Below are 7624 nucleotides of genomic sequence, written 5' to 3'. Positions count from 1 at the left end.
AACAGGGAGTAAAACAAAGGGAGGGCCTGAAAACCCACACCACTGCGCATTGTGACCATAGGCACATTACTCAACCTCTCCAACCCTTCATTTCCTTGCCTTTGAAATGGGGTGTGTGCCTAGCTCACAACACAGCTGTGAGGATTAAATGACATCAGGGATTGTTGACTAATGAGGGGAGTGTCTGTTGGTTACTGTCATGGATCACACCCCTCCTTCAACCTTCTCTGACAACCTCTTGAGCTAGGTCCAGTTTCTTCCAATTTCCCTTCCAACCTTCTCCACCCTTCCTCCCTAGTGAAACCTTCCCTGCTTACTGAGGTCAGCAGGATCATAGGGCCCTTACTTGCCCCACTGAACCCCACTAGTCATTCATCTCAGGCTCCCATCTTTCTCTCTTAGCTGTCATCCTTGGGCACATCCTCCTAGCTGGCATTGCCACCTCCAGTCCCCCCACACCTCCTCCTCAACCGCCCGTTATCCACATATACGAAGCTGTACAACTCAAGCCAGCCCATCCACAGAGCCCACCCTCTGCTGAGAACCAGGAGTAGCCCCTGTCACTCACAGGATGAATCCTGAGCCCCTCAGCTCTGCTCCCCTGTCCCCAAGCCCCCCACTGTCCTGTTTGCAGCTGTCCCCTTAGCCAGGAATGCCATCAGTCTTCTTCCGGTCTGCCTCATCCTGCAAGACACAGCTGAGGTATGATCTGTTCGGGGTAGTTTCCCCCAATGCCAGACAGTAACCTCGGCTAAGCATTGTACCTGTGTTTCCATACTGTCCTACCTCGACCACATGGAACTGAAATCGTGGGCTTGCCTAAATCTCTCCTCCACGTGAAGGTGAGCTTTTGGGAGACAGGAATGCATTCTAACTCATCTTTGTAGTCTCAGAATGTAGCATGTTTAGCACAGCGCCTGGAATATAACGTGTATTCAATAAGTGTATTGTGAACTAATTCATGGCCATCAGTTGTCATGTGTCTCTCTGCCTAAACTGTCCAATTAAGTTGAAAGCATTTGGAGCACCGGGAATGTGTCTGACTCACTTTGTATTCTGCACAATGCCCAGCACATAGCAGAGCCTCAACCCAGAGTTGCTGGTTCTGTGGGGCACCATTATCGATAATGCCCCTGCTGTGTTCTGTGCCGTTTTCTCAGCATCTCAGACCAAGCTCTGCACACAGCAGGGGCTCAATAAACATATTGTAAATGAATAAATAGTGTATCTTTGTAGGAAAAACACCTGTTCTGGTCAGAATATGCAGACTGGTTATGACCTGGGTTGAATGGTTATGACCCCCTGCCCCAATTCATATGTTGAAATCCTAACTCCCAAAGCGATGGTGTTAGGAGGTGGAGTCTCTGCTGGGCGCTTAGGTCACGAGGGGTGGCACCCTCATGAATGGGATTCCTGCTCCTAGGGAAGAAGCCTGAGAGAGCTCCCTCACCCCTTCTACCATGTGAGGTTACAGTAAAAAGAAGCCTGTCTTTGAGGAAGGGGATCCTCACCAGACCCTTAATCTGCTAGTGCCTCGATGTTGGACTTCGCAGCCTCCAGAACTGTGATACATTGCTGTTGTTTATAAGCCACCCAGTCTATGGTATTTTGTTATAGCATCCCCAACAGACTAAGACAGAAGGCCTGGGTTCTAGTCAGAGTAACAAATCCAAATTAACAAGGCCAAAAGATAACTTCTAATTTTCTCCAAAACTCCATTTCTCACCCCAAAGCCCCAGCAAAAATTCTCCATGTTGATAAATGTAGTACCAACATCCACCTAGTTGCTCAGACCAAGATCTAGGAGTAATATCTGATTTGCCATAAATCTCACATTCCACGTTCAATTCACTGACAAATTCTACAAGTCCTGCTTCCACAATGTGTCCAACCTCTGACCATCATCACTTTCGAGCCCCACCCTACTTCAAGGTACCGTGATCTTGACCTTGTAACTGGTCTCCCTGTCCACATGCATGATGTGCTCTTTTCATTTTATCACCTTGATCTTTCTGATATCCCTCCAAAACCATTCCACTTTACTTAGAATGAAGTGCAAACTTTTTTTTTTTCCTTTGAGACAGAGTCTCTCTCTGTTGCCCAGGCCGGAGTGCAGTGGCACAATCTTGGCTCACTGCAACCTCCACCTCCCGAGTTCAAGCAATTCTCCTGCCTCAGCCTTCTGAGTAGCTGGGATGACAGGCACATGCCATCACCCCTGGCTAATTTTGTATTTTTAGTTCAGATGGGTTTCACGATGCTGGCCAGGCTTTCGTGAACTCCTGACCTCAAGTGATCTGCCCACCTCAGCCTCCCAAAGTGCTGAGATTACAGGCATGAGCCACCGTGCCTGGCCGAAGTGCGAACTTCTAATCATGGTCTACAAACCTCATGCAATCTGGCCCTGCCACCTTCCTCCTCTACTAATCCTCTCCTTGCTGTTTTCTTCCAAACATGCTGATCTTTTTGCTGTCCCTAAAATACTCTGGTTTCCTCTCACCTCAGAACTTGCTATTCCCTCTACCTAGAAAGCTCTTCCCCAAATATTCGTGTTTCTTAGTTCAAATGTCACTATTTCAGTGAAGCCTTCAGCAATCCTAGGTGTGATATTAATTGTCTATGTCAATTTGATTAGGCCATAGGGTGCCCAGATATTTGGTCAAATATTTTCTGGGTGTGTCTGGGAGGGTGCTTTGGATGAGATTAAAATTTGAATTGGTTGAGTAGAACAGATTGGTCTGCCTAATGTGAGTGGCTTTCATCCAACCAGTTGAAGACCTGCATAGACCAAAAAGGTTGACTCTCCCTTAAGAAATAATTTCCTTCTGCTTGACTTCCTTGAGCTGAGACATCAGTCTTTTTCTACTTTCAGACTCCAGCAGAAACATCTGCTCTTCCAGGGTCTTAAGCCTGCCAGCTTTTGGACTCCAACTTACACCATCGGCTCTCCTAGTTCTCAGGACTTCAGACTCAGATTGGAGCTACACCGTCTGCCTCCAGCTTGCCGGCTTTGTGAGACTTCTCGGCCTCTTTAATTGTATGAGCCAATGCCTTATAATAAATCTTTCTCTCTCTATCTATACATGCACTATTACTCTGTTTCTCTGGAGAACCCTAATACACTAGGTAAAACTGTGTCCCTCTACCCACCTCATGCAATTCTTTCTTATCTGTTTCTTGACTGTTTGTGCCTGTCTCTTCTCAACCAGAATGGAGGCTCCTTTTTCAATACTATATCTCTGGATGCATGTATGGCACATAGAGGGTCCTCAGTAAATACTGGTTGACTGACTCTTTTCCCTCATTAGCCATGTGACCTTGCACAATTCATTTGACCTCTGGGCCAATTTCTTCACCATTACAACAGGGATGGCATCTTGTTTACGTAACACCAGGGCTGTTTGAGAGGACCCCCAGGCACACAGCTATGAAAGTGTTCCTTGCTTTCTTCGGTCCGTACGTCCAAGATGACAAAGAGAAGAAGGAACAACGGTCGTGCCAAAAAGGGCCGCGGCCACGTGCAGCCTGTTCGCTGCACGAACTGTGCCCGATGCGTGCCCAAGGACAAGGCCATTAAGAAATTCGTCATTCGAAACATAGTGGAGGCCGCAGCGGTCAGGGACATTTCTGAGGCGAGCGTCTTCGATGCCTACGTGCTTCCCAAGCTGTGTGTGAAGCTACATTACTGTGTGAGTGCGCAATTCACAGCAAAGTAGTCAGGAATCGATTTTGTGAAGCCCACAAGGACCGAACACCCCCTCCCTGATTTAGACCTGCGGGTGCTGCCCCACGTCCCCCACTAAAGCTCATGTAAGGAGCTGAGTCCTTAAAGGCTGAGACAGACTATTCTCTGGAGAAAAATAAAATGGAAATTGTACTTAAAAAAAAAAAAAAAAAAAAGTGTTCCTGACAAACGTAAGTGTTCTCCGTACTAGGGGTTGTGTCTCATTCATCTTTGCACCCCCATCCCCTCTTTCCCTCCCCTCCACCCTTCCCCCCACCCTCTACAGATGCTCAATAGATGTTTATTTTCAACAATGAGTTAAATCATTTTATGGCTACCTCAATTTTAGTCAATTACATCAGTTATGATGACACAAGAAATATCTACTCATCGCTGAATACCTTAATGCCTAAGAAACTTTGGTCAGAAAAGAATGAAAGGTAAAGTTGGGGGATCCATAGCAAGAATTTGGTCATATCTAGTCTAACAAGAGTAATAGGAACCTTAAAAAAGCTTTACAGTATACAATGAAATGGGCTCTCTCATTTGCTAATAAGCATGCAAATTGGTGCAACCACTTTGGAAAGTGATTTGACTATATCAAAATTTTCATACCATTTAAGTCAGCAAAGTCTCCCTGTCCTAGATGTTTCCATGTGATGCAGACTTTGCTCTAAATATAAAATAAAAAATTATCAATCTTTTAGAAGCAAGCAAAGGTGTAGATCTTCATGACCATGGTCTAGATAATAGATTTGTAGATAGGGCACCAAAAGCTCAAGCAACTAAAGAAAAAAATAGATAAATCAGACCTCATCAAAATGTAAAACTTTTGTGCATCAAAAGACACCATAAAGAAAGTAAGAAGACAACCCACAGAATGGGAGAAAATGTTTGCATTTTCTCCATATTTCTGATAAGGGATTTTTATCCAGAATGTAGAAAGAATTCTTGTAACTTGACAATAAAAAGAAAAATAACATAATTTTAAGCTGTGCACACAATTTGAATAAACATTTCTCCAAAGAAGATAAATACACAAACATCCAAGAAGCACATGAGAAGATGCTAAACATACTAGTCACCAGGAAAATGAAAATAAAAGCTACAATGAGATACCACTTCACACCCACTATGATGGATATTTAAAAAATTAAAAAGGAAAACAGCAAGTGTTGTGAAAATACTGGAAAGCTCGCACAGTGCTGGTGGAAATGCAAAATGGTGCAGCCGCTTTGGAAAACAGCTGGGCAGTTCCTCAGAAGGCTAAACACAGAGTCACCACACGGCTGGTAATTCCACTCTTAGGTTTATACTCAAGATTGGTGAAAACATGTCCACACAAAACTTGTACATTGGCCAGGTGCAGTGGCTCATGCCTATAACCCCAGCACTTCGGGAGGCTGAGGCAGGCAGATCACTTGAGGTCAGGAGTTTGAGACCAGCCTGACCAGCATGGTGAAACTCCATCTCTACTAAAAATACAAAAATTAGCCAGGTATGGTGGTGGGCGCCTATAATCCCAGTTACTTGGGAGGCTGAGGCAGGAGAATTGCGTGAATCAGGGAGGTGGAGGTTGCAGTGAGCCAAGATCATGCTGCTGTACTTTAGCCTAGGTGACAGAGTAAGAACTTGTCTCAAAAAAAAAACAACAAAAGCCTCATATGTAAATATTCAGAGCAGCAATGTTCGTAATAGCCAAAAGGTGAAAGAGAAGCTTTAAATGTCCACTCATTGGTGAATGGGTAAACAAAAGTGGTACATCTACGTGATGGAATATTATTTGGCCATAAAAAGGAATCAAGTACTGACACCTGTGATAACATGAGTGAACCTTGGAAATACTGTGATCAGTGAAAGAGGCCAGACACAAAGGGTCACCTATTTTGTGGTTCCATTTACATGAAATGTTCAGAATAGACAAATCCATAGAAATAGAAAATAGATTAGTTGTTGTCAGGGGCTGGAGAGAGGGAGGAATGGGTACGGGATTTCTTTCTAGGGTGATAAAAATATTCTGGAATGAGATGGTGATGATAGTTGTACAACTGCGAATATGCTAAAATCTACAGCATCGTACTCCATAAAAAGTAAATGTTATGATACCTGAATTACATCTCAAAACACAGTTATTTAAGAAGTGCTCATTGTAGCATTATTTATACTAGTAAAAAGTAAAATAGTCAAATATCCTTTCATTAAAAAGAAAATTAACTAATAATCCATGTATTTGATAGAATTACACAGCCATTCAACTGTGTCTATAAAATGTCATCATACCACGTAGAATGATTATAAAATAATATTAAGTAAGACATAGTCATGACTACTTTTTAAAGCATAGCTCTCTGGGTGTTTTTGTTGAAGTCTGGAAGAAAACATACCAAACTTTTAACAAATGTTGGCTATAGGTAGTGAGACATGAATAATATCTTCTTTTTGTTACTTTTCTATATTTTCTAAACTTTCTTCCAACATGTATTACTTTTATTACTTTTTTTTTTTTTTTTTTTTTGAGACGGAGTATTGCTCTGTCACCCAGGCTGGACTGCAGTGGCATGATCTCAGCTCACTGCAACCTCCACCTCCCAGGTTCAAGCGATTCTCCTGCCTCAGCCTTCTAAGAGGTGGGATGACAGGGGTCCGTCACTACGCCTGGCTAATTTTCTTTTGTATTTTTGTAGAGACAGGGTTTCGCCATGTTGGCTAGGCTGTTCTCGAACTCCTGACCTCAGGCACCTGCCTCAGCCTCCCAAAGGGTATTATTTTTATTTTATTTTGTTATTTAAAATAATCTTTTTAAGTTGTTTACCTGCCATGGATAAAGTGTCAGATTTTCAGCATCTAGTGTTATGAAGATGAGTTTGCCTCCCTCAGTTTGGAGCCCGCTGCTGTCTGGCACAGCCACCTGGAGGGCAGCCTCCCAAGAGAAATCAGGCCCAAGGCCCCAGGGGGTGACAAAGCTGCAACACAGATAAGTCCTGAAGAGACTGGCCCCACCCGAAGCATCACCTTACAGGTAGGGAGACTCTGCTTTTCCTGTTTTAAATTGCAGTCGGTTTTTAAAATCCCCATTGTCATTTCAAAGGTGGCATGAGGCAGCTGGGTCCCCAGGCCTGTGTCTTTCCTTTGTCTGCCCCACAGACTCCTTATTTCCCTTCTGCCTCCAGTGGCCACCCTTCGGGCAGGGACACAGCGATGTTGTTACAGGTGTTGGCTCACTCTGGCCTCGTTTGCTCTGGAAAGGATCCTGGTCGGATCAAATAGCCCTGTGGAAACTCAAGCTGAATTGTCTTCATTTTCTATCATTTTATTTTAACATCCCAGCAGTCCCAGCCTGTCAGGGTCTCCGCCGGCAGTCAGCCATTCATCAATTTAAAACATAGCCATGAAGTTCTGGAAAGGGTCCAACTCCACAGAAGAAATCAATTCTTTTCTTCTCATTTTTCTTTGAAGGCAGGAAAGAATCTGCTCATGCGGACACAAGGCATGATGACTTTCGCGTCAGTCAGGAGCCTGCTTTTAGAGAGTAATACTCAACATTTCATCCACAGGCCAAAACATTGCCCTATGGAAGGCACCAGTGCTACTACAAAACCAGTATTACAAGTGATCTTTTTGATTTCACAATTATTGTAGGCCAGGTGTGGTGGCTCATACCTGCAATCCCAGTAATCCCTCAGAGGCCGAGGTGGGAGGACCACTTGAGCCCCAGAGTCCGAGACCAGCCTGGGAAACGTAGCAAGACCCCATCTTATTTAAAAAGAAAAAGAAAAAAAACCATCATTGTACGTGCTTATTTATTACATTTCTCATTTAATAATAACACTTAGTACTTGACAGAAGGACTTTTCTTATATTAATTCATATGATGCTCTCAATAACCCATTATATTACAGC

The 7624-nt window shown here is 43.7% G+C and overlaps 1 long non-coding RNA gene and 1 pseudogene across 3 annotated transcripts in view; one reads left to right on the top strand and one right to left on the bottom strand.

The window, feature by feature from the left end:
• Nucleotides 1–3449: 3449 nt before the first annotated feature.
• Nucleotides 3450–3814, top strand: LOC126947992 (40S ribosomal protein S26-like; annotated as a pseudogene).
• A 1219-nt stretch (nt 3815–5033) lies between these two features.
• Nucleotides 5034–7624, bottom strand: part of LOC126948006 (uncharacterized) — a 20339-nt gene continuing 17748 nt past the window's right edge. For all 3 annotated transcript variants that reach the window (XR_007723302.1, XR_007723300.1, XR_007723301.1), the window contains one exon: nt 5034–7624. This exon is cut by the window's right edge and continues 728 nt beyond it. This is a non-coding gene — a long non-coding RNA (uncharacterized LOC126948006).

This window comes from Macaca thibetana, chromosome 2 (assembly GCF_024542745.1).
Source record: "Macaca thibetana thibetana isolate TM-01 chromosome 2, ASM2454274v1, whole genome shotgun sequence".
Taxonomy (NCBI): domain Eukaryota; kingdom Metazoa; phylum Chordata; class Mammalia; order Primates; family Cercopithecidae; genus Macaca; species Macaca thibetana.
Note: the sequence above shows the minus strand (reverse complement) of the source record. Positions and strands in the feature narration are given on the sequence as shown.